Source organism: Centrocercus urophasianus, unplaced genomic scaffold (genome assembly GCF_019232065.1).
Source record: "Centrocercus urophasianus isolate 14NV4802_14NV808 unplaced genomic scaffold, USGS_Curo_1.0 seq_20, whole genome shotgun sequence".
In the NCBI taxonomy this organism is placed as follows: Eukaryota; Metazoa; Chordata; class Aves; order Galliformes; family Phasianidae; genus Centrocercus; species Centrocercus urophasianus.
In genome coordinates this window covers 2301547-2327168 of record NW_024884756.1, presented here as the reverse complement: position 1 = coordinate 2327168, position 25622 = coordinate 2301547, and the positions used below count along the sequence as shown (strand labels likewise).

The following is a 25622-nucleotide window of genomic DNA, read 5'->3' as shown; positions in this document are numbered from 1 at the left end:
TGGGAGAAGCCAGACCAGGTGATCTCAGCTCCTTGATGACCCCCACCTGATGCTCATCTTGGCAGTTCTTTGTCCCAAAACCTGTCCCCAGCTGTGTGTTATCCAGCCCTGCAGCCCACCAGATGGTGCTCTCGGTATTGACTACATGCAACTTCTGCAACTTTTGCTTCTGCTGAGAAACTCCAGCACAGGTAGGTGTGGAGACATGCCCCGAAGGGAAACAGATTTTGAGGTTTTCCTACAGCACCAGACAAATCACATCACTTTGTCCCAGGCGTAACACTGTCCTCCTTGGGACAAGTTTCTTGAGCTTCTCTGGAGTGACACTGCGAGGCTGAGAGAGCTCTGTGGGCCTTGGTAGTTCTGCTTGGTAGAGATATCAAACATCTTCTATTAGAGTGTAAATTTTGTAATAGTGAGAGGTTGTGTGCAGCTGTTGAGGATCTCCATCACCAGAGGTGATCAGCTCACACATACGTTCCACCAGTGGTGAGTCAGGGCTGGAATAACAAAATGAGATCCCTTTCTACCTTAGTTTCTCCCTCATTTTCTACTGGAGGAAGGTCCTACTGCTCCCATGCCCTATGCAAACTGAGATGGACAGAGTTATATCAAGTCTGGAGAAGCAGGTTGCAGTAACAGGGCTGATCCTGTTGTTTTCCTTCCTTTGCAAGGCTCTCTTAAACTTCTCCCTAATAAAACTTGGGGCAAAGGGGAGCATTTAATGTGCAGTTAAATAAAAAACACAAAAGTGTGCCACGCTGGCCGACTTCCTAAAAACTAAGTGCAGTGAAATAAAACCTCAGGAACAGGAGCCACGAGAAGAACTGGCAGCTAGCTCTGTGGTCTCTGTTTTTTACCAGTAAGGTATTTTTATCAGGGAGAAGCAGGAAAAGGGAGATCATTAAAGGCAGCCTGTGCTGGTATGCAGGAGCACTCTGGCCATTTACGCCCGTAATGAGTTCTGCTGCCTCTGAGCAGAGCACGGGTAATAACAGGTCATAAAGAGGGTTTACCACCCGAATTGCCAGTCTCTGAAGGTTACTAAAAGCCCGTTCGAATGAGCGTGGTCAAATCAGCCTGACTGTTGTGAAACCTCTGCTTTCTTAATGGCTTAGTGGAAAACTCAGTTTTTCCATTCAATGAAAGGGGAGAAAATTGGGAGTGGAGCAAATAGAGCAAACCCAGTATCCAGTCTGGCTGAAATCTCTTGAATTTATCTGAAATCTGATGCTGCCATTTGTTTGCTTTGTCCCATCAGCTCGCTGACTGCCTATAAAACTTCTCTGCTTTATAGAAAAGATGCACATAATGCATCTTCACATTGGAAAGGGTTGATTGTACCCATTTTACTCTCAAAGAAGCACAGAGAAGGTGGGCAATGCCCTACAAACGAAAAAAAAAGTCTCCATTATCTACACAGGGCCCCTCTGCACAGCCCATACAGCAGGTACAACATCCCCTCTGCCTAATCACAATGCTGTCATCACCCTGCTCTGAGTGCAGGGCTGAGGGTCATATAGGGCCAAAAAGGTTTGGTCAAGTGCTGGCACAGCTGCCCAGAAGGGTGGTAGAGTCACCATCCCTGGTGGTGTTCCAGGTCTGAGGGATGTAAGCAGTGGGCATGGTGGGGTGGGCTGGGCTTGGATTTGGGGACCTGCGAGGTCTTTTCCAACCAGAATGATTCTGTGATTCCATTATTCTTGCTGTGGTTTTGGTGCTGTGTTTCCCAACGGGATACAGAGCACGTCCCCAACAAAGCCAAGGCAGCCCATCTCTGCTTTGCTTCAGAGTGGGGCCCCAGGAACAGAGTGGCTAAGTGCCAGCGATGCAATCACTCAGGTGTGACACGTACAAAGTTCTTTGAAGATGAGTCAATAGCTTTAAGCAACACAAAGTCTGCTCGGAGCGATTTCCAGTCCTGCACATTACTAAGCACATCCAATGGTGCCCAAGCATTTCGACAACCTCTGCAGCATCCCCTGGTGTTGCTGGTGCAGGGCAGGCTGTACTCCTCTACTCATTTTATTCAAGAACTGTTTCACCTTCTGGAGAGCAAAAAAAAATAAATGAATAAATCCATCTACTGCACATGCCTCTTCATTCACAGCCCCAAAGAAAAAAAAAAAAAGAGTTAAAAAATAAAAAAAAGCTGTGTTTCTATTGTTCCTCTTGCCCTTTGATTTCTCTCCATTTTCCTTGCCTTTGTGTGTGTGGGAATGCGCATTTGTGGGAACGTGCAAGAAGTTCTAATGTTTTCTGCAGTTGTTTAGTGGGTCCCCTTCTGAAGCCTTATGGACCACCAAGGGCTGAGAAACAGGGATGGAAGATCCAGAGAGATAGTTTGTGCAAATCCAGTGTCGTCCTTTTGAAGTCCTCAGGGCTTCCACGGCAGCCAGAAGTAATTAGTGAGAGAAAAGGGCTGTAAGAGCCATGCTGGCTTGCAGTCAGCAGTTCCTGCTGACTTTGAATAAAGCAGAGCTGAGCCAACGCTGAGCACTGCTGGAATTACGACACCAAACGTCCAACCTATTTATGGAGTGGCTGCAGAGCTTGGGGATGGCTCTCTGCAGCAGGACTCGCGCTGCTGAGCTCACACCACTTTGCTACCTCTCTGCAAATGCCAAAATATACCCAGCATTCAGGTGCTGTGGCTGAACTTATCACACCTGTGCCACCTTCCCCTTCATTCAGGGGTGGCTGTAGGATCTGCTTCCCTTAACAGAGCGAGTTGAAGGAAGAGCAGCAGCACGGTTACAAGCATAAGGAATAACGAGAATTTCAATTGAGAATTCTCCATCCCCACCTCCTGCCTCAAGAAGGGAACGTTCCCAGTGCCAGATCCTTAACTCTGCACATGGCCTAGGAAGAGGCAAACAGATGGGACAGTCTGTGGGGCAAAAAATCCCTAATGCTAAAACAGTTTTGCAGCAGCGATACACACAAAATCATTTGATTTGCAGGACAATTTTGATTTTGAGAGAGTTGGACAGTAAACCTTCCAAAATTTGAAACCAAGAACTTTACTGCAGCTTTCTCACGTTGGTTAGCTCAGCCTTCCCTTTCATTCTGGCACTCACACTCCACATCACTTTACACGGCATCGCATGGCAAAAAGAAAGCAAGTACTTTCAAATGGGATACAGGCACTATGAAACAACAGCAAGTAATAAAGAAGGAAAATTTACTCACCCTTTCTGATGACCAGTAGCAGCTCAAGAGAAGCACGATCCCTATCCAGAGAAACTCTGCTCCCTCCACTGCTAACCCTTAAATGAGGGTGATTTTTGACACTCAGGTGTATTGCTTGCAGCTGAGCTCCCTGGATTAGCCATGCCTCCTCACCTGGTGCTCAATCATTGGTTCAGGCATGAGCTGGCAATTCCACTGCAGGCGTTGAGCCTGAAACACCAGAAGGTCCAGTTCAAAAAGGTCGCTTCCACATCTCTGACTCTTCACCAGAACTCAGTGGAAAAAAAAAGAAGTTTGACTTTTTGTCCTGATCTGGAAGAAAAGCAAACACACACACACACAAAAGAGTTAGAAAGTCTAATTCCATGTGATGGGAATCTGACTTTCTGGATGGCTTTCACTGCTGTCAAGAAGAAGGGTGGCTGGCTGGGAGAGCTCATAAAGGCTTTGAAAATCATTACAAAAGCCCTAAGCTGGCAACACACCCGCCTATCCTTGCATTGACTGCCAATATCTTGGGATGGGATTTTGGGGGTCCCCTCAAACAATTGAATAGACAGCTCCCATGACGCCTGAGGTCTCCAGTTCTGCTTTTGAAGAGTCCTGTGTTTTTTTCATTCCCCTTCTGATAACCAGCGTGGGCCCCCCGCTCACGGGAAGCATTGCTAATGTGCCACCTCCCACCAAGAGAAGCGAGGAGCAGGGGAAAAAAAGCACACGTAGATGTTAAAAGAAGGAAATGGAATGTCTACAAGCTGCTTGGAGAGTTCACTCCTAACTCAACTATCCCTATTTGCTATTGAAAGTGGTGATTTAGCTATTTATGGCATTGTAAGCAATCACTCCTGGTTTCCACTTGGCGTCAGATGGATTGTTGGCCCATAGGTCTCACGCTGTACTTAAGCAACAGAAATGAAAGAGGGAGTATAGAAGAGAATGGATCTTTTGGGATGGCCACATCTGGTCCCCATGTGTAAGCCCAGCTTGGTGGGAAGCCCACTGACAGAGAAAAGTTGCACGCTGTGGTTCTAGACAAGCTTCCTCATGCAAATGTGTAATATTTATACACACACATAATTTTTTACATCCATGTATATGTATACACAGATGGATATTGAGCAGGTCTGCTCTGACATGTGTCTTTCCCACCTGTGTTTTTTTTTTCCAGCCACCTCTCCCTCAATAGATCGGGCCACCAGTCCTGAGTCCATTTTTTAAGGCCACTTGAATGTTGACACCCTCTTTCTCAGACTGGAAGACTCTCTTCCTCCTCCCCTCTAGCAGGGTTGGTATCTTCTTTCCTTAGCACCCCAGGACCCCAACTGTGACTGAGCAAATTAGGCTGCTGGGATGTTATGGCTAATCAGCAGGACATCTTTAACCTATTACTGGTTTGGACAGCAAGCAAAATAAGCAGGAACAGAACCAACTTGCCTCCTCACTCCAAACATTCATCTCCCAAGGACCCACGCTTGATGCGATATCAAGGAGAGAGTGAGTTTTGGATGCTGCTGGGACTGAGGTATGCTTGGACAGGATAAACCAGAGCACGAAATGAGCACTTGAAGGAGTATTTTCATGGGGTGAGCTCTTAGATTTGCATGTTGCAAGGCCAAAAGGGAGCCACATGTTTCTGAAAATCAGGATTTCTGCAGCAGCACTGGGGAAGCAGGATAAAGCCCTCATTTCCCTCCTGGCTCTCATGATGGAGGTAGGGGTCTGATGCCCCTGCACTCCTTCGAGCCCCCTGTCCTCATGAGACCTTCTTTGTGGACTCACCCAGTGACCCCTGCCTCATGGAGAATTCATTCCCCCACCGTGCAAAGGCACACAGAGAAGCCCATAAACAGGCCCCAAGCTAGCAATTACATTTGGAATTGCACATCAAGCATGGAGCCAAGTGATCCCAAGTGATGGAGCAGTCTCCAGTCCCCAGGGCAGCTGATTCAAGAGCTATTTACGCTCATGCTATCAAAGGCATTTCATCTTGTCCCTCTGTTCTCAGTGTGCTGTGGCTTGGGATGCTTCCACCCTCCCCAAGAAGGGAACCCCCAGTACAGCACGAGAAGATGGCAGAAACATCACCGTGGGCTCACGCTTCCCTGCTGCTACATGAACAGCTGAGTATTTGCCACTGAAGATCATCTCCCACTACGATGATCGTAAGTATGGCCAAGTTTTGAATATTGGCATCAGAAGTTCCCAAGTACTGCAGAAAAAGGAGAAAAATCCCAAGTCTGACTAAAAACAGAACCAAGTCGCTGACCAAAAGGCATGTTGTTCAATGAAAGTATTGCATTTTCTTCTCTTTAGATCACGCCACGACTCTTGCAGCGGGGGGGAATTTCTGTGGCTAAAAATGATAATGAGAACCAGGGTCTGAGCAAATGGCCCCACGCTGTTCTTGGAGGATGGTGTTTGCACATGCTCTGGGTGCAGCAGGCTTCTTTGCCAGTCACTGAGCAGCGGGCTTTGTTCACACACAGGTTGCTTTGCATTCCCAAAGAACACGTGCAACGTTTGCCACTCTCACCTGAATTTGACTCAGTGGAAGGCAGAAGCAATAGGATTATGTATAGGAGCTGAGACATGAAGATTTCCCCTGCTCCATTCTACACAAGCTGCAAACCCTTTCCCCCTAGCAAACTGAGCAAGCCTTAATTACTCCCATAATTCTGCCTTCAAGGGACGAGCCAGCCACATTAATCAGATCATGAGAGCAATTGCTCTGAGCATCATACTCCCAAACACAAAGGCCAGGGTATGATCTGAAAAAATAAACCTAAAACGCTATTTGGATTATATCAACGTGCAGGAAAACAAAGGAAAAATTACCCCAGAGCTTTCTCTCCCTAGCTAGTCTCCAGCTTTGGGTTTTATGTGACTGTCTGCATACAGTCCCATTATTTTCCCTCCATTCTCATCCCCTATCTCTGTGACAAGGACCTTTGCCAAATAGTACTTCCATCTAGGATGTCAGGAAGGCATTCAAAGATACAGTGCATTCAAATAAGGATTGGAAATCATTTCCTTGCAGGAAGGAGCTATCCCTTCTTGCCTTCTCCTCCTTTTGATTATTCTTCTCAGATTAGAGATAGTCAGGAAATTACATGGTGTTGAGAAAAATAAAAGAGAAAATAAAAGAAAGAGAAACGTTAAGGAAAAGGAATTTTTTTTCATTTCCTGCCAAAAAAAATCCCACAACTACTGGGGGGTTTCAGACGCCTGGTTATATTCCTTTTTTCTTTCAGTAATGAAGACGGATGGCTGGCGACAGTGGAACCACCAAAGGCCAACATTTGCCTTGAGTAGATCCCAGCCACAAGTGAGAAGAGGCAACTTGGCCCCGTGTATTTATGACTGGGGGAAAGAGAGCTTTCCAAAGAATGGAGATGGAACGTAGCTGAGTTATCTGCTTCTAATATTAGATCAACCTCAGGATTGGAATGAGGTGGTAAAAGTATGTTCATCACAATGATTTATGCTTAGCTTTTGTAAGAGGATATTATATGACAGGCTATACCACGCTTAGTTTAACTCCACCTGAATGGTCTTTGCATTGTCCATTTCTTGCAGTTTATATATATTTACAGATGCCTATGATATTGGTATCAGTATGGAAATAGCCAATACAGCCTTAAGTACACCTATATAGGTGTATATATGTACACATATACATACATGAGGGCTTTTTTGTACCAAAGTGGAGTAAAATCAAGTCAACCGCCTGCTTTTGCAGACCAGCCTTCCATCACCGCCTATAATACTCTGCAGCCATCTAAATCTGCCCATAGATGCCACCCAGATCCTCTTCTCCCAACTTTCTGATCAACTTTCCTAGCTTCATCTCTTGCAGCTGTACTCCACTTGAAAAATACAGAGCCCAAAGCTTTGACATTGCTTCTGCTTTGTGCTTTTGCGCTACAAACCCCTCGGTCCCATGGAAGAGCAGTGCCCTATCACACAGCATTGATGTGCTTATCCAAAGCCCATGAATGAGTAATCCCACCCGTTGTGACTTTGGTAATGGGTCCTTGGCATTTTTCTGTAGAAGAAACAATAAGAGCTGCGTGGTCATTGTGATATTAACACCCATCTGAAGGGTGGTCGGAGTTGATATGGGGATGCAGCTGCATTGAGGGAGCTGGCTGAGGGCTCCAGTAGGACATTTCACTGTAGTTTGTATGTGGGGAAGGGCAACAACACAGAGACTACAGGGAGAGTCTTTTTTACCAGGCCAGCAAGTGCCTGCAATACCAGGAGAAGGAGGAGTAAGAGGGACAGGTTTCACACTAGGGCTGCAAAAAAGCTCTTAAATCCTCACTATCCTTTTTTTGCGGGGCGAGATTTCCCCCACTCACTTCATTTTCTCACTGCTTCCAAGAAAGGGCTGTAAGATTGTCATGGGCTTGGTAAGGCCACAAGATGTTGTGATGGGCTGTGACGGGGCTGCTGTCTCCAGTGATCCTGATGCTAACCAGGCTCGGTGGACACAAGCTCTCAGTAGTCTATAAATCATTCCATTGGCATGATGTTGTGTAGCTCAGCATGGCATAACATGACATCTCTATCCCACCTCCCCTCCTCAACCCACTGTTTCCAAACCTACTGCCCCATTCCACTGCTCCACCAACATCTCTTAAGGAGCTCCTGTGGACTCACATTAAATATCTCTCCATGGGGAGTACTCATTAGTCAGCTGCCGTGATACAGATCTTAGAGCAACAACCAATAAAGCTTCAGCATGCAGGCATCTGGAACAAGCCGCAGAAAACCCATCTCTCATCCCTAATCTAAGTAGCTTCAGACTGGGGATGCTGCCGACACAAGGCATCGGTTTGTTTTCTTTTCTTATGGCAGAAGATCAAAACAAAGCCGAGAGCGTGGCAGAGTCCTCAAGGTCAGCAGGGGAATAGGCAGGGATCAAAGCAGCATCATTAGCAGAGTAAAGCAGCACACGCCAGCTTGTGCATCCCAAATAGAGCAACTCAACCTGGTTAGCCCCTCTGCCTCCATGGAGAGGAGCCCCAAGCTGCTCTTCTCCTGGCTATCATGCCTAGTAATCACCACTGCCAGAGCTGATACTGCAGATTGGGTTGGAGCTTCAGCTTGGAGGACATTGCATTAACTCGCCTGCTCATTTGCATAAAGCATATATCTACTTAAAAGCTGTAAGCTGGACATTCCTGCCATGGAAGCAGTGAAAAGGATGACAGGGCCTCTGACATTGTCATAGAATCATAGTATCACCAAGGTTGGAAAAGACATCTAAGATCATCCAGTCCAACCGTTTACCTTTCATCAACAGTTCTCACTGAACTGTGTCCCTCGGTACAACATCTAAAGGTCATGTTGGGGTGCAGAGAAAAGGCTGACCAAAGATCCCTGTTTTCCCACTGCTGGGACCCTTAGGACACCTTAATGGTGCCCATCGCAGCCCCATGGCTGGACATTCAGGGAGGGGACATGGAGGGGACTTCAGTTTCACAAACAGAATGGGCTTGGCAACCCTTCAGAAGGAATAAGTGCTATTTAGACTGACATTTTTCCCCCCTGAAAACTGAAAAACACCAAGTTAATAAAAGAGAGCTGAACTGCCATGCTTCTCTTGGGGTTGCCTCATCCCTCTAAGCCTCCCACTCTGCAGCAAAATAGAAATCTGCACTCCTGCTCACACTGGAGCCTTCAGGCTTTCCTGCAGCACAATAGTATAAACCAAACAGACTAAAGTTCTGGACAGAGGAGAGAATAAATTGGATCCCTCCAAAGCTAAATACTGCCTTGTGGAAACTTGCAGGGCTGTAAGCCTCTTGCAGTTCATCACTCTAGAGCAAATAAGCTAGTGGTCTCCATCCCACAGTGGGCAAGCATCCAACATTCAGACGCTCCATCCCTGCACGATGGTGGTCATAGGGCATCCTCGCAGCGTCTGCTGGATGGGGAGAGCATCCAGACACAAGGCATGTACACAAGCCCTTGCTCATCCCCAGAGAAGAACAGAGAAGACCAGTCCTGTTTCAGTGGCGCACAGCAGCCCACAGCATGATGAAGATGGTGCCCTGGGTTCCTGCCAGCCATCCTTCTGACAAAATACCAGTGTTCATGTTTTTGTTTTTGAACAGAGCTTCTCAGAAGAGGACGTGTTAAAAATTCAGGACCAAGTTGATGCTGCATCCATTTGGACTTCATCCTTGGATGAGATGTGCCACACAATGAGTCACGGTTCAGCACATCAGGCAAGGCACCAACCTCTAGGCTGGTGCTGCCAACACTACTTGGCGCAAGCTGTAGATGGCTGCTAAAACCACTACATCCACCCAAGAGCAGCCACTGAATGGCTGGAGCCATTTTTCCAAACTGTCACAAATGTATTTCTCAGTGCATGGGGATTTCCGTAACTTTTCACGCATATGGAGATTTTATTTTTCCCTTCTTTTTCAATTACATGTTTCATTAACCGCCCGCACCTCCTGATTTGCTGCTGACTAGCTGAGGCTTTCAGACTCGAGAAATGAAGAAGGAAATAAAGCAATGATCTATTACCATTTACAGCTGCCACGGGATGCCACAAAACTTAATCAGCTGTTTGTAAAATGCATTCAGTAGCAAGGGGAAGAAAAAGCTGGAAAAAGCAGCAATCCCTTGCTGAAGATAATTTCCACCCAATCTCCCCGTCGATTCTCTTTCAAAGAAATGCCTAGGGAAGTGGAAGTCCTTACAGTGTGCTTTGCTGATGACAGATTACTGAGGAAGCATGGTCTGCGATGGGCTTTCAGCTGGCTGCAGAAGTCCTCCCTGGTCAGCTCTGCAAAGTGCAAGTGGGTTTAGTCAGTACTCCTGTTTTCTCCAAATTTCAGTTAGAGTTTGCCTCTGTAAAACAGGCTGGAGAAAGCGATGCCCGTAGAGGTGTTTCCCAGTGAAGAGCAAACACCTCCACGTCCAGCCCTAACCCCCTGGGTCAGCATGCTCATCACCATGGCTCCTCCCATGGGGTTGTGGGGACAAAACCATCGGACCCTCTTCTGACAAGACAAATCCAATAAAACTGCTGACCTGAAGCAAATCCTGCTGGGACTGACAGCTCCACACAGCTTTTTCTCAAAAGGAAAGACAGCAGGCAGATAGATGTGGGCCTCTGATAGATAGGTGTGGGCCCCTTCCAGCTCTTCCCCATTGAACTGTGCAAGCAGCAAGCACCGCTGCCACAGCAGCTTTAGAGGAATTTGGCTGGTCCCACACTTGCACGTTCCTCCTCATAATACCTCTCCACTCCCCAAGTCAGCCCACGTTAATTGTATACAACATCTTAAAGACCACCCAGTTTGCGCTGTAAAGCATTCAGTGATGGATAAAAATAACAATTGCATTGAGAGAGGCCAAGTTCCATGCCAAAAAGATTAGCAGTGGGAAAATTCCTCCTTTTGGGAGCTTTGCAGCCAAGGCCCAGCCCTTAGGGTTCATGACCGGCAGCAGGCCTCACGTACATTTAACAGCTATTGGTAAAATCTGGGAAGAAGCCTAATTCTGGTGACTTCCACTAAATCTTGCCTTTGTCCTGATTCATAAAAGAGAGTCATCAGATCACTCACCCTGGCGGGACGATAGGCAGCCAGCACTGAGTTTCATTTATCAGGGACGTTATGGGTGGTGGTACAGGAGGGATGTACAAACTGCAGAAACAGCTTTGTCTTCTACTCGCTAAAAAAGAAAGGAAACAAAAGAAAACAAAGCAGAAAACGTTGAGGATGTTAGAGAAGAAGGAAGGATCACCTGATTTGTTTGTCAAATAGACTTCCACTGGACATTTCCAAGGAAAGGACAGATGGATGCTTCAATATGTCAATGAATACCACACTGTGTAATGAAGAGTCACAGAAAGGGCAGGAGCCTAACTATGAACTGCAGAGAAAAATGTTCCTCTGAGGCAAAGGGAAAACACTGACCAACCTCAAGTTTTTCTAGATCTGCAAAAAAGCAAGGAAGGAACAAGTAGGCCTGAGATGTTTGCTAGACACAAGAGATTCAGCCCATCACTGTGCTGATAGATCTTGCTCTACTATGCAGAAAAGCTACCATGGTCCACTGCCTAAAATGGTGAATTAGAAACCTCTGCTTACTTGTAAATTTTAGAAATCTTTTTAAAATGTTTTTCTTCTTCAGGAATTCCTGAGCCCAGTCTCTTCTGAGAAGATCTATTTGAAATAGTTGTACTGATGTTTGCAGTTTGAATGACCCTTTTAGTACAGAAGTGAAAGATGTGCATTTGTGAAACCAGCAAGAATTAACGATGTATGAATCAGCTCGGTTACTAAAACAGTAAATCAGTAAAGTCCCAAAAGCTTCTAGTCAGCATAGCCCCATTCACAAGCAGTAGGGTCTTGCAGAACTGCTGGGTGAGGAAGTCACCATATAGTCTCCATGCATGCACGAACTATTTATGGCTTTTTGTCTGTTTTCTCCCTTTCCCCATCTCCAGCCAGCTTGTAACCACTGCTAAGATGAAGCCTGTCTATAAACTACCAACCAGGATACAGACTGACCAGACACTGTGTTTAACAGGCAGCACTGGCAGCTTGGACACCTAATGAGGGAATGGGAACTGGAAGAGCACATAACAGTAATATTTAAAGACCAAAATCGTTTATCTGAACCTCGCTCTGCCAGGATCCTGGTGAATATTCTTCCAAGCCAGTTAAGAATAGCATGGGATAACAACTGCAAACAGACAGCCATGATGAAAAAAGGGTGCTAAAAACCTTCAGAATTAATTAACAAGTTCCAGCCCTTCAAGGCTTTTTTTCTAAGAGCCTTCAAGCACCATTCGCCTGGTTTTGATTGAATTATTTAACCACAGAGCCTGTTAGTCCCTAGCAAACACCCCCAAATAAATACGGCTGCTTCTTTGAGCTTGACATCATTTGGATCCTGCATATGGGATTTGGTGATGGTGCCACCCAGCCAGATGTTTCCAGTGCTTTCTGAGAGAAATGCACCTCTTCTTTTATTGGACACCATGGCAAGAGAGCCCACGTGGAATGTAAACTCTGTGTGCAGAGATATATGTTTTCTCTCACTGTTTATAAACACACAGAGCCCAGTTCTTCCTCCACTGGGGTTATATGAACCCAGAATTTATTAACCTTGGAGAACGCGTTCCTGATTTACACTGAAGTAAGAGAGCAAATTGTTTGCAGGAGAAAAAATAGATCAGCAAGCAATCGCTGCTTCTACATACAGATCTGAATACACATGCAGCACAGTATTCAGATCAGCTGCAACAAACAAACTCTCCTCAAAGAACATAACAGCAAACCCGAGACTCCAATGGGAAGATAGGGAAAGGTTGCCTCATCCTTACCAGTGGGAAGGGAGATTGCTCAGTGAAAAATGCCCTCGGTGACATCTCATTTTGGCATCTGCCTTGACATCCCTGGGCCAGTCCTTACATTTTCTTTCCCAAAAGAGCAGAGTCAGGCTTTTACAGACTATACAGCCATAGATCCACCAAGGTGGTGCCAGCTTCTCACCCAGCTTCTTGCTCCTCTGCGGGTCAGAGTTCTTTCTCTTCCACTTCTCCTGCCATGACACTTGGCCTTGTGCTGCTCCATCCCTTTTGCTGCCCTGTAGAAACACAGGCCAGCCATAAGAGACAATAAAGTCAGGCTGGTGTGTAGAGCCTATTTTCTCACACCCAAATGCCATCCCAGCCTTCGATCCCTGCTAAATCATAGAATGGCTTAGGTTGGAAGAGACCTCAAAGATCATTTCGTTCCAACATCCCTGCCATGGACAGGGTTTCCAACCATTAGATCAAGCACTAGATCTGATTGCTCAGGGCCCTGAACACCTCCAGGGATGGGGCACTCACAGCTCCTTGGGCATTAGGGCCAGGGCTTCACCACCCTCTCGTATTTTAACATCAAATATTTGTGATACTTGCAAGGCTAAGCTCTAATAGAGATGCGTTTTCTCACCCCAGCACTGCTGTTATACTTGAACCAACCATACGCTCACACAAGAGCAAAGCACTGTATGTATACATCTGCTTACCCACACATATATTTATAGATGTACACATACACATCAGGAGGGGACACATAAATATCTATAGTACACAAATGAGCAGTTTCAGGAAGCTAAAAGACACAAGGGAGGATTTTGTTTAGAAAGCAGTTTCCCCCTTCCTCCCTGCCAGGCGAGATCTCTAACATCTGCTCCTCCAGCCAAGCCAAAGGGGAGGTGAGTGCCAAACAGAAGCCACACAGAGAGGACACGCTTTGATGGGATGATCCCTTGACTTCAGATGGTTGAAGAACGTCACCAATCTATCTGGAACAGGCTCACTGCCAAGAGAGGAAAATGGATGTGACCAAGTGACCAAGATGGGATGATTCAACCAGGGGCATGTCTCAGCAACTGGAGTAACCCAGCATCCCAGTGTGCAGCATCTGGTGCTGCATGGCAGGGAAAAGGGATGGCCAGCAGCCAGAGGAAGAGAGATTAGATTAATGGAGGTGGGTACGCGTTACACCCTGCAAAGCACAGAGCTATTGGAGTTTGACTTCCAGCCCAACCACTCCCTTGGGAGATTAGATCCTCATGACTGCAGGAAAAGATTGATATCAAACATCTTCCCCTGCTCTGGCATATTCCTTTGGGAAGGCAGTGCCAAGCCACATGGAAGCACACCCTTCCTCCACATCAAGCCATGCGTGACAGCCCTCAGCACTGCAACGACTGCTCAGAAACCCCTGCTGGAGCTGAGCAGCAATCTGAACTGTGAATCATACATACTTAACAAATTCCTATTGTAAAAAGTCTAGCAGTTGTACTTACATTGGGCTTCTGCAGAATGAGAAACATGTGCCATTTTCATAGGAATCAATTCCCACAAGGCCTCCTTCTTCTTTCCATTACCCCAAAGAAGGGAGTTTGACCAAGCATGATACTTGGAGCTTTCTGTTTCTGTTCCAGACTGCTTGGAGGCAGAGGTGTAGGGATAAACACAACATCTGTATTTATGGCACCTCTCTGTAGCTGACTCTACTGATCCTAGCCCGAGACCCACCTTCCTTTCAACCCAATAGCATCATCACAACAAACTCACGTTGGCTGGCCTGTTAAGAGGTACAGACCAGAAGATTATTTAAACAACATGGTAGCTTCTGTCACAACCATTTTGCCTGTAAGACTGTTTTTTCTCTACCACTTCTATAGATTTCCACACAAGAGCCCAAAGGAGAGAGAAATTACACTGGGATGTGTCCCAAGACTTTGCAATAAAGTATATACACCAGAAACAGGGTGGATGCTGCAGTCTAGAGAGCTTTTTGTTTGTTTGTTTGCTGTATATTTGCTCTCATAAACTAGCCAGCCTAAAATGAAGTATCTGGGGTGAGCCATGCTCAGGGGCACTGCAAAACACCCCACAGAGGTGGTGAGAGCATACCTGCTGTGAAAGCTGAAAGGTTCTGAAGGAGAATTTCTCCAGCTTAAAAAGCATAAAATCAAAATCTTTCCCCAGATGATTTCCACTTTGTTTAAGGGGGAAGGTCATCTTGAAAAAAAGTTAAGTATTTCTGTTGGAAAACTTGAATAGCCAAGCCATGGGAGTCTGTTAAACTCACTTCCTGCAGCCATCAGGAAAAGGTGAAACTGAAATACTCCATCCAGGAAAGCCCCTTGGGAAAAGAAAACCTATGTGTTCACTGCTGATCTTCCTCCCCTTTCTTGGAGAGGAGAGGGCCCTCTACATACACTCTCATCCAAAAGGGAAGCAGAGTCCTTTCTCTAACCAGCTCCACTTGACACCAGTTTGCACACCCACACGCAAAGCCCTTTCACTGCCAACACATTACATCCATTCAACCCTCATTCTGTGCCATGTGAAGAGCTCTTCCTCTGCATCCAGCCATCCAACAAAGACTGCACATGCAGCGAGACAATTTTTCCCAGTTTGATTGGAGTGGCACCCCATTCAAACCCTCTGACAACCAGCAGAGAGGAAAAGCAATCCAGAACAGCCTGATGATTAGTTCCTTCCACGCTTAGGAAAAGCCCTTAGGAGGTTCAGCAGAGAGCTATAGACCTAGCCACCAGAGACATTCCCCATGCTTTGAGCATCATATGCAAGATTTTGGGGTGTTGTTCCATGGGATGAAAGAAACATCACCATCTATATGCATGGTAGTTCAACAATGAATCTGTTTCTAGATGGGCTGAAGGTGGAGTTGGATGCATTCCTGTTCCGATCAAAGTTCAGCTTGTAACTTCAAAAGGCTTTTCATTAAATCCAGCCACACAAGGTGGAGGGGTGTGGGTTTCACTGGAAGGGATTTGGGATGGCCAGGAGAGGTGTGGCTGAGCAGCTCAGCCTTCCTTGTCTCTCAGCACTGGGGGAAGAACCTGTGTTTTTGTGAAACTGAGCACTGCTTGGCTGCTATTGACATAAATCTGCCTTTAAGCTGCATGTTGTGAAGAATACCCCAAAGCTCAACATGCTGGTCCAGGTGCTTATGGCTGCAAGCCCAAGGCAGAGAGGCCTCACATTGCCTAATGCCAAAAAACAGGAATAGAAGAGCAAGAATCACAGTGGAAAGGAGGCTGAGTGAGAGAAATGACCAGGGACAGATGTGGGCTTAGAAGGGCTTGCCCCAAGCAGGCTCCTGTGTGGCTGTGGCATCACAGGAGGCCATTTGGGGTGGCCCTCTCTCTGGGCAGAGGGACACACTCTGTGGGTCCTACTCTGGGTCTGCTCCCATTGGAAGCAGGCAGGAATTCTGCCAACAATGTGAGTAGCAACAGGTTCCAGAGATGGGAGCTGTTTTAACTCAAGCACCCAGCAGAAAAGCATTTGGTGTTTTTGTTGGATGCCTCTTTGCCAGGTTAGTGAGTTAAATCAGAGTCCAAGAAGCGCTGAAGCCAGCATTAGATAAACAGAGGGAGAGCAGGATAGAGCAAGGCTGATAAAAAGGGGAAATCTCCACTTTGTTAAAGCAGAGATTGCCTCCAGCTGCCTCCCAGCCCCAAGTACTGGGAACTTGGAAGGAGCAGTGGAGAGGGAAGCCACACATGAGTTGAGATGAAAATCGGATGTTATCTACAATATTTCTGTGTGTTGTAGGGTACATTTCCATGCAGACCATCCAGCAAGGATGACATGAATTGTTCGAACCACTGGCAAAAGTGAAAACAGACAAAATTCTCAGTGTTTTGCCGTGGAAGTGTTGGGAGATTGGAGAACACATGTGCAGTTGATCATCCCAGTGCAGAGTGGCAAGAAACAGCTAGCTGCTACCGAAATCACCAGCCAGTAAAACATAGATTCAAGGAATAGCTTGGGTTGGAAGTGACCTCAAAGATCATCCAGTTCCAAGTCCTGCTGTGGGCAGGACTGCCAACCTCTAGACCAAGCAGGAGATCAGGCCCCATCCAAGCCAGCCCTCAACACCTCCAGGGATGGAGCATTACACTACTCTGTGCTTATTAAGGTGATCAGGATCAAATGAGGTATTTCCAAGACCGTAACTTGAAGAGATTTGAAGTGCCACATAAGAAAGAACATCATTGCTGGGGAAACTGAGGCATAGGAAGCAACTACGACTTGCTGCTGCTCATCCTGCTGCCTGTGGCAGAGAATCCATCTCTCCAGAGCAATTCAGCCTAATCTGAGACCCACAGGCCCAGCTGTGGGTCCATCTCCTACAGTTTTCTACAGTGGCAGCCCATGGGAGAGCTCCAAAAGGGCTGCTGGAGATTGAGCCATGAGAATTTCTCTTTGCCATAATCTTCCGCAGGGAGGATTTGCTGGATTTTGCAATCTCTGCAAAGCTCAGAGAGGCTCAAAGCTTACTTTACACTTGTAAGCTACAAGAGATATGATTAAGAGGAGGAAAAAGTAGTACTTAGAGAGCTTCTTCTTACCCTTTGACATAGGAGATGTGACATAGCTATTTCAGCTCCCAAAATCCAACTGCATCCAGGAGAAAGGTGAAAAGCTAAACATCTCCTCCCTTGGTAAGAAGATACACAGCTTGGGAATTCCTGTTTATAAAACTGCAATCAGCGCAAGTGCAAATTAGGCAGAATCAGTCAAGTGTAGGAAATTGCTATCAGAATACCTGATATCAGAAATAGCAATTTAAAACCTCTCTGGTTGCTGAGCTTTCATAAAGTCTTCCCAAGACCGCATTTCTATGCTGCATGTCACCACGGAAGACACCCAAGATGCAGTGAATTCCTCCCTCCCCCTTCCCCCCAGTTAATTTGAATTATGCCACAAAACAGATGTGCTCTCTGGTGCACAGAGAACCTTCTTCTTCTTCAATTTCATGTCGCATCAGCGCTTATTATTCCCTCTCTTTGTCTGAAGTGACATAACGAGTCGTGACACCCTCGTATATCATCAAGAGACACGGTAGCAACTACACTCAAGTTGGGAAGAGTAGTTTTATATATATATGTGTGTCTATATGTCTACTGTCTTGATGGGAAAAGGTGTGTGTGTGGTAGGAGAGATTCCTCCTTCTGCATAGCAAGGCTGACGCAAGGCATCAGCACCAATTAAGACCTCACAACGGAGCAGCGTGCAGGACTGAGGGTGAAATTAACTGGCGAATCGTATGGAATTTCACCCTCTGGGCTCAGTTCCCAACTTGTGGGAAACAATGCAGATTTGATCTGAAGCTTGGAAAGGAGGAAGAAATCATTAGAAACGCCCAGCCTAGCCTCTTGTGTTAGAGCAGGTTGTGCTTTTCACCCAGAAATTCCTACATCGAGTCCAACAACAAAAGGCTTGAGAGGAAACCACTGCCGTATGACAGACAGAAACTTAGCAAAAGCTGACAAAAAAGGCACAAGATCCTTTGGACATCTATGCTGATGGTCTATACTCTCTGATCTTTACAAAACATTAACCTAATACCCATTTTCTGCCTTCAGACCCTGTCACTGATTGGCTCTTTTTCCACTGGGTTGCAGACATCGTTAGACACGTTGGGGATGCACAACCATGACCACAAGAAATATGTCCTTCAGCACGACTAAATGCTGTTCTCCCAGCATTCAGTTCAACCAGTTCCCCCCTATAAGAGCCCCTGGAGCCTGCCCAGAAGCCCATCTCTCTCCATTGCTGCTGTTACCCCAACTTGAACTTACCCCAAGCATACAGCAGTTCATCTGTACACGAACACCGCAGCGATGCATAGGGATATGGCCATGGCTCCCATCTCCTTTAGGAAAGTTGCCACACAATGAGCTTAGTGCTGAGCTGTAAGGTAAATTTTCCAGATGTGAGCCATTCTCTGCATCAAACACAGGGGGAAAAGTCTGATTTTACAATGCTTCTGGCAAGGGAATGCAGAGAATGTGTTGTAAACACTCCCGCCGTCAAATAGGTGGTAAATTGAGCCATGCATGTTTGAAATACTGTACTTTGAAGAACCAGTGGGAACAATTTGGAGTTTTGAGCTCATTCATTCAAATTGTCTTTTCTATCCCTTTTTTTTTTTTTTAAATTTAAGATGATGTGGAAATTTTTCTCTCCTTTGCAGTGCCTCCCCTGGAGGTGCTCAAGAAATGTTTAGATGCTGTACAGAGGAACTGGGTTAGTGGGAAATATTGGTGGTAGGTGAAGGGTTGGACTGGGTGATCTTGGAGGGCTCTTCCAACCTTGGTGATTCTATGCTGCTCACTCCTAGGAAGGCAAGGAGAACTAGCTGGCAAGAAGCAATCTGCAGTGACATTTTGCCATCGCCACTCTCCATTGCTGCACTGGCAGCCTGCTGACAAGCAAAAGAGAACTGAAATGCAGCACCAGAGGCCATTTCTGAGTCCTTGGCACCACTGGAATAAGCCTCTTGGGTCATGTCATTTGTTAGGCACACAGTCTGAGTTAGGTTTTGAAACCAAGGACCCCCACTGCCTCTAGGAGATCACAGCCCTGCGGTGCCAAGGGTCTGGCCCCTTCTGTCAGATGGACAGGGGTGTTTTCCCACCTTCAAAAGATTTCTATCCATAACCAAGCAAACAAACAAACAAACTCACCAGCAACCTTTCATTCCTCTAGAGAAAATATTTTAAGTCTCTCAGATAAAAGAGCCAAGCCTGACAAGGCATTTCATGTGCTTCTCATGAATTTTTGCAGGAGGTGGTTTCTGGACTGACTTAAGGAATGCACTTAGCATGCTGTTTCCCATATATAAAACCCTGAATTAGCATTTCTCCCTACGATTCTCAGTGTGATTCTGCTATGCACAGAGTATCACAAGATAAGTAAAACCCCATAAAAAGTCTCTCATAAAACCGTCCAGCGCTTGGTTTTGTTTTGTTGATCCCCTGACTTCATCGATTGTTCCGTCTGCTGATAGGAACAAAGTCTCCTCCACGATGCTTTTATGCAGGCAGTGCTTATCAAGGATGTCTGAGCATGCACACACATCAGGGCTCTGTCTCCCTGCATCTGATGCCTCAGAGGCCTTGTGCAACCAAAACCAGCCACATCTCCATGGCTTTCCAAGACAGAAGCAGGACAGGTGACTGTAAGAGCAGATGGGTCATTCAGTTCTCTCTTGAACAGTATCTGGAGATGCTCTCTTTGCTGGATGTCAGGGGATCCCTTCTGACCCTACAGCAAGCAGCTAGAGCACGGGCAAGGCAGCATTAACAAGAGAAACATAAGCATTTTGTGCTTTTATGGGAGGCCCAAGAAGGTCTGGGAGTTGATCGTCAGGGCCGATCCAATTATTCCTTAAAAGCACTCTAATGTGAAGCTGGCTCGGTTCCCTTCGGTACCTGGCGTCTAATTTATGGGGTAATGTTTCTTTAAGACTGGCATTAAAGAGCAGAAGTAACAATCTTGGGTTAAGAAGGTTAGGCATTATGTCCAGATTAGTATTATCAGATGACCCGAAGCAGGGGTTATATTAAAAAAAAAAAAAGCCTTAATTAAAAAATACAGGTCAGAACCAGTTTAAGCTCCAAACCTCCGGTTATGCTCACTAATTAGAAGGCTTGGACGCATGCCTCAGAGTGATGGATGAGCTCTATCTGCCTCGTGGCATCACACGAAGAGATGGGACGTGGCTCCCCAGGCGCAGGTCCTGGGCTTCATTTAAATCCAACTTTCTTTTTTCTCTGCAAGCAGAAATACCTGAATTGCATGAGCGGAGCGATTCCAAGCACGAAACACGTGTGAAACCCCAGTTCCAGCACAACTTCTCATGACTTTCAATCAGACTAAAGGAGATCATGGAATCATATAATGGTTTGGGTTCGAAGAGATCTTAAAACCCTCCCAGTTCCAACCCTCTGCCATGGGCTGGGTGCCCCTCACCAGATCAGGCTGTCCAGGGCCCATTCAACCTGGTCTTGAGAGCCTCCAGATGGGGCACCCACACTTCTCCAGGCCAGCTGAGATACCAAAAAACCAGATCATGCATTCCATAAGACTGTTTGGAAAAAAAAAATGTATCCACACATAAACCTACTCTTTTTTTTTTTTTTTCCACCACATCCAATTTCATCCCAGTGAAAATTTAAATAATTTGCATGTTTCATTTGTGTGCCTGCTCCCTTGCATGAAGACTGAGTCATGGAGTCGCCAAGGTTAGAGAAGCTAAGATCCACTCAGTGCAACTGTGTACCTACCACCAATATTTCCCATTAAACCATGTCCCTCAGTACAACATCTAAATGTTTCCTGAACACCTTTAGGGACGGTGACTCCACCATCTCTCTCCTGGGCAGCCCATAGAGGTTCTGCTTGGTTCTGCTTTGCCTTTGGAAAAGCAAATTGGTAATCTGACAGAGAAAACAGCATAGGGGAAAACAGTCTTGTAATTCAGAGAAAAGCACTGTTCCTTAGTTTGATAGGTTTTTCAGGACAGTGGGAAAGGGAACAGTCACAGAAATAGGTAACTGGTATTAGCTCTGTCTTTTTCCCTTCAAGGACATTATCACAGAATCACAGAATGGCCAGGGATGGAAGAGACCTCAAGGATCACGAATATCCAAGCCCTCTGCCACATGCAGGGCCACCAACCTCCACATTTAATACCAGACCAGGCTGCCCAGGGCCCCATCCAACCTGGCCTTGAACACCTCCAGGGATGGAGCATCCACAGCCTCTCCGGGCAGCCTGTTCCAGCACCTCACCACTCTCTCTGTAAAGAATTTCCCCCTGACATCCAATTGCTGTCCTTTCCTTTTATTTAAACACTGAACAAACAGCTGCCAAAGCCCACATGGTGAGGCCTCTCATTCCCTTCTGAACTGGTGTGAGGAATAGGTTAGGTGGTCTCCCACCTAATCCCACCACCTTGCCAATCCAAGCAGAAGAGGAACAGCAGCCCACCCCTGTTAGGTACAGCCCTGGGGGGCACCAGGCGACCAAACCCAAACCCATCGTGCCCATCACCCTCACTGGTACAGATTGCCCAGAGGGTGGGAGGTGCTCAAAGCCAGGTTGGATGGGGCAATGGGCAACCAGCAACCTGACCTGATGCAGGCAACTAGCCCATAGCAGGCACTGGAACTAGATGATCTATAAGGTCCCTTCCAACCCAAGCCATTCTGCGATTCTGTGAACGCAAGGAACAATTTGACTAACAGCTCCTGCGTCCAACAGCGGTGGCAGAAACAAACCCCCCACCGAGATGAACGGCGCAGCACCACGAGATCCAGAGGGCAAAGGACATCACACGGGCAGCAATTTGCACAGCCCTGTGCACGGCACTGAGCACTGATCAGAGCCACGCGGTCTCAGGCCTGACAGATATTATATTTCCCTGTAATCCTCGCTCCTTTGTAACGGCAACGCGCTCCAGCCCATGCCTGGGGAGCTCTGTGATGCGTGACGGAGGGGGAATGCTGCTTGGTGGGAGCTGCTGACAGCTGAGTACTCCACGACCGGGCGAGCTAGCACAGTTGTTGGCTCCTGGAAAACACAGGGAGAGAAACAAAGAGGCACGGCCCGTCTTGGGAGCGACATCGGGTGCTGAAGCCTTCCCTGCTGCAGAGCAGGCAGAGGCTCTCCTCCAACTGAGATTTATGACGAGAGAGCACGTCTCTCCTAGGAAGCCTGCGGGGTTTCTGGTTCTCATCTCTTCCTCCCTGCAGCTGCCACATCGCTCAGCTCCGCAAACGGCATAAATCAGCGGGAGCGGCGAGGAGATGAAAGCGTAAATAGGCCGTCAGAGCAGTTACTGACACTACAGGGCAAATTCTGCCCTGACAGACACTCTGCAATCCTCCATTCATTGCGAGGGATGTGGGATGGGCATCTGTCAAGGGGAAAGCCATCCGGATGTGGGTTCCATCCACAGCGGGTCAAACCGACGGGTGCCTGCAGGTCGGGTCCTTAGGCTGGAGGATGCTTCACTGCTTTGCTCCAGCTGAGGTTTTTGGTTTTAATAGTTTCCCAGTACTTTATCACCATAAATCCAGTGCCCTCCCATCGATCTCAGGGATTTGTGTGCCAGCAGAACCTGAGCAGGGCAGTGGAGGCTGCAGGAGGATGGAGCACAGAGAGCCTCATCCGATGGAGGATGGGGAAAGCCAAGCGAGGAGCACGGAGCCCTTTCATTCAGAACTCAGCTTTGATACCTGCGCTTAGATATCTGGAGTATCTTACAGTCTTCTGTTCTTGACTTGTGGGTGAGAAGCCCGTCTTTTTATGTGTGAGGAGGAAAAAAGTCTTTCTAAGGCACCTCTTCAAAAGCTGTGAACTCAAAGGAAAGGACCCACACGTACTCCAGGATCTTAAAGACTGCTCCTGACCGAAGGGTGGGGAGACTGGGAGGGTCCCCAAGGGGAAGCAGCTCCCAGGGCTTTGCAGTTTGGCTTCAGCTCACTGCAAACTCCAGTGAAAATAAAAAATCAGTCGTAACAGAACTGATTAGAAATAACCGTGAATATCCATATTTTCTTCTGGAGGGAAGAATAAACTCAGGGATGTTTGCAAAGCCTGAAGTTATCGCCAGACTCATTTGACCGAAGGGAGAAATTTCTAGAGGCTTCTTAAGCATTGGTTAACATTAAGTAATTTTGAAGGGTTTCCATCGAGACCAAATGTGACACTGGCAACAAACAGAGCCACTCTCAGACCTCTCTGCCTCTAACCCCAAAACCCAGTGATTTTATGAGCCTCACTAGAGCATTTGCTGACAACACCAGCACTGGGATACTTGCCCCATGCCAGCTTTCCCCCAACACTGAGCACCTCCAGATTTCCCCTCTCTCCTATCTTGCTTCTTTTCACATCACACTTAAGCTTTCCTGGGACTCTTTCTCCACTGTAACACAGACAGGAGGAATGTGGCACACCAGGTTTGTTTGGATAACGTGAGAAGGGGGGGATTAGGGTCAGCTTTCTAATGGAAAACTGGCACCACCATTAGCTCTTAGATTGGCACGAGGTTCTGTAAATAAAACTGTACAAGAGAGGGAAACCTTGAATTCCCCAGACAGAGTGAATTACCCATAGTCTACAAGTCATTAGGCAGGATGCCAAGCTATAGCTAACATCTCCCAGAAATAACTAAGTCAAAAGTCCACAAACACCAGGAGTTTCTAGCACAGAAACTTGTGTTCTCCAACAGCCAGGAAGGAGCAAGCCCAGCAGTGCCCAAGGTGACAGTGGGACTCATGCCACCAAGCTGGTGACTTGGTCCCAAGGAGCTGTTTGCATAGCATTTGTCAGACCTGAAGCAAGCCACCTTCTGCCCAGTGCCCTCTTGCACTGAGTCTGCTGCTGGTGAAAAGCAAAATGTTCTGTGCCATAGGGAAGGGTTGAAAAGAGCTATGGGTGGAGTGCTGCTTAATCCTATGAGCCAGAACTTCAGTGCCAAAGGGAAACCAGCTGGGGATGGTTGAGCCTACCATAGAGGCATGCCATGCTAGCAACTGGTCTTGCTGCATTGGAAATACTATCTGCCTCTGCCATCCCACATCTGGTGCTGCACTGGGAGAGAATCCTAAATAATTCAACCCTACTGTCATACAGTCAGACTCAGCTTGCACAGGCAGCTCCATACAAGATGTGTGGCGTGCTGAATTTGAAACACTGCGTTTGAAAGGCGCACATTTGTCTCTCACCAAGCCTCTGGCATTGCATGGCTGAGATGAAATTTGGGATGTTAAGTGACTCAGGGCTGTTGCTTGGAGATGTAGGCTTGTTGATGTAGAAGCATTCACTAGGCTGAGTGCTTTCCCCTAAACAATCTCAGGAGGAGAAGCTAGTGATCACAGTGATGGGTTAGCACAACTCCCATACAAGTTCCATCCCTCCAGCAGTACTGTTCTATTTTCCAAAGTGATAAACTAAAATCTTGCTTGCTGGAATGTGTTGATAATGCAGAATACATCCTATATGACTGGCAAACAGAGGCAGGGCTTCAGAAAGCAAGCCTGCATTCTCTTTAAAGCACAGGTAGCATTTTCACAGCTCTCTGTGTCAACAAGACATAAGTATGGGCCGTGTGTCCTCTGCAACTGGTTTGGTGTAATCCTCTTCTTTCTTTGCCTTCCTGTGTTGCAGCTTTTAAACTAGAGCGGCATGAGCAAGTTGTAAGATCCTCAAGCTATTGTTGCATGCGGCAGCACCTCCAGAAGACTGGTGATGTCAGGGCTCATGGCAAGGACGTGAAGAAGGCAGCCTTGATGAGCTTTCATCACCAGCAAAAATGTAGAGTGACAGTGGAAAGAACCAACACAAAGCAGGGAGAAATAAGGCTGCAGAGCCAGCTGGCACAAAGAAGCACTCTTCTGCTGATGGATCCAGCCTGCCCAGGTCAAAAGGGCCTTGTAAAGATGAAGCCATTGCTGCTGTTTAAGCAGGGAAAGGTCACAAAGCAGCTGTTCCTTTCTCCCCCTGCCCTCCTCCAGCAGCACGTGTATCTGAAGGCACACAGGCTAAGCTTCTGTACCGCACCCCTGCTCTGCATGCCTGCATCCTCCAAGCACTGCATATCGGAGTGTGAATTACAGCCAGCAATAATAATGAACTCACAAGATAATACCACTGGGGAGAGAACAAGGAAATTCAGGGCCAGAATACAGAAGCTCTCATTGGGCAGACGGAAGGATCTCTAACGAAGGATTTTGCAGCAGGGATCAGCTGAGATTCAAGCAGAGCAATGCAGTGCATCGAGCCCCTTACGTCTCTTGTTGCACACAATTCTTGCCAGAATTTTTCAAACTCCAGTTGGCAAAGTGTTTAATCACTTCATGGGGCTGCCTCCAAGGGAAAGGATTCAGAGAAGTGATAGCAAGTGGTAATTTTGGCCACTTAATTTAGATTGATTCATTTTAACAGGCTGCTCAACAATAGATACCACGTGGCCACGACCAAAGGACTTGCATGGTCTTTACTGAGATTTCAAGTAGGTGTGAAATACTCTAAAAATGCATCATTACTCCATGAGTGATAAAAG

General features: G+C 46.8%; 1 long non-coding RNA gene across 1 annotated transcript in view; it reads right to left on the bottom strand.

Moving 5' to 3' along the window:
- Positions 1-25622, bottom strand: part of LOC122162093 — a 75247-nt gene that overhangs the window by 27354 nt on the left and 22271 nt on the right. Inside the window, exons 9-14 of the long non-coding RNA XR_006169422.1 lie at positions 18349-18460; positions 17116-17235; positions 12551-12813; positions 10782-10890; positions 9912-9997; positions 3193-3504 (exon numbers count right to left, since the gene is read on the bottom strand). This is a non-coding gene — a long non-coding RNA (uncharacterized LOC122162093). The remainder of the gene's footprint in view (positions 1-3192; positions 3505-9911; positions 9998-10781; positions 10891-12550; positions 12814-17115; positions 17236-18348; positions 18461-25622) is intronic.